General features: G+C 38.1%; 1 protein-coding gene across 1 annotated transcript in view; it reads left to right on the top strand.

Moving 5' to 3' along the window:
* Window positions 1–1,737, top strand: part of GOPC (golgi associated PDZ and coiled-coil motif containing) — a 51,249-nt gene that overhangs the window by 15,986 nt on the left and 33,526 nt on the right. The gene's annotated exons all lie outside the window — the stretch shown is intronic.

Here is a 1,737-nt window from a genome sequence, read left to right as displayed (position 1 = left end):
GGGCAATCTACTTCTGTAGTGATACTGCCTCGGAAACCCAAGGAGGGGTCGCTATGAGTCGGGTCTGACTCGACGGCACACAACAACACAACAAAATGAGATAGTTTTATCTTTGACGACTTTTAGGGAAAGACTATCTTGGTGGCCAATTTTGTTTTCCCTATAAATAAAATGTGTATGATAGTATATTTCATACATATAATACACTTACTCCTCTCTTATTGACTATCTTGTTATCTGACATTTTGTGCATTAGTAATGTATATCTGACAGTAACGGCATGGAGGTGTGAGACAAGGGTAACACTGGCGGTGATGGTTAAGGTTATGTGTCAACTTGGCTGGACCATGATTCCCAATGTCTTGGCAGTTATATAATGATACTGTTTGGCAGTCATGTAATATTGCATTTTGGCAGTTATGATGTAATTTGGCAGTCATGTAATGATGTAATTTGGCAGTCTTGTAATGATGCAGTTTGGTAGTTATGTAATGATGTAGTCATCCTTCATTTTCACATAACGCTGATTTTGTCAAACAGCCTGATCTTTGGAACTTAACCATGTTGATAAGTGAGGAATCATTGTAAAAGAAAAGTTTATGATAAAATGTAGAAAAATGAAAAGTATGTCCGAATAAAGTCTATATGTAATATAGTCAGTTTTTGTGTTTCTTAACATTTTTTGTATGGCTGTCACTTAAAATCTTAAGTTAGGTTTGAAGATTGAGATCATCTGTTTCTGTTTAACTTTCACTGTTAACTAGGTATTTTGTGTGACTTGGGTAAGACATTGAAGTGAAAAATGCCTTTTTTTTTTTAATGGGTTTGAATCTGTACTCACTAGCTGTTTGATCTTGGGCAAGTTGCTTAAGTGCTGATTTCCAGTCTTAATTTTATTTTAAAGTTGAGGTATATGATAAGAATTAAAGATAATGCATTGAAGCATGTATGCCTGCCATTCAGTAGGTAGATGCTTGCTCTGTGGTAGCTAGGAATATTGGTAGTAAGCTAAATACATGTGCTTTAGCTATGTGTATGTATTGTGTGCTGTCAAGTCAATTCCAACTCATGGCTATTCTATGACAGAGAAGAACTATCCCCTAGTGTTTCCTAGGCTGTAATCTTTATGGGAGGAGATTGCCAGGTCTTTTCTTCCACAGAGCAGCTACTAGGTTCAAAGCATTGACTTCTCAGTTAGCAGGTTAACTCTTAACCATTGTGCCTCAAGTGGGCCTTACTGTTACTATAGTAACCAGTTTTTCCCTATGGCTATCTGCTCTGGTAGCGTAGTGCCTAAGGCGCTTCACACAGTTCAAACCCACCAGCCACCCCTCGGAAGGAAGATTGGGCAATCTACTTCTGTAGAAATACTGCCTCAGAAACCCAAGGAAGGGTTGCTATGAGTCGGATCCGACTTGGCAGCAGTGAGTTTGGTTTGGTTTACCTGCTTAATAACCCTTCCAATACCTTGCCCCTGGAATTAGTCAGAAGCTATTGTGCTGTTGACCAGTGGGTGGCCCTAGAAATAAAAGCAGCCTCTTTGGCCCTTGGTCTTATCTTCTGTATATTAGTTCTCATAATCATAGTCTCTGTATTCTTTTAAGTTTCTTTTTAGTTCTAAAATCCCATCGTATTAGAAAAAAAACAAAACAAAACTCACTGCCAGCAAGTTGATTCCGACTCACAGTTGAACCCCTTTTGGTTTCCGAGGCAGTAAATCTTTTTTTTTTTTTTTTT

Source organism: Orycteropus afer, unplaced genomic scaffold (genome assembly GCF_000298275.1).
Source record: "Orycteropus afer afer isolate SDZICR_OR568_19922 unplaced genomic scaffold, OryAfe1.0 scaffold00596, whole genome shotgun sequence".
Lineage (NCBI taxonomy): Eukaryota > Metazoa > Chordata > Mammalia > Tubulidentata > Orycteropodidae > Orycteropus > Orycteropus afer.
This window is presented reverse-complemented; position numbering and strand designations above follow the sequence as displayed.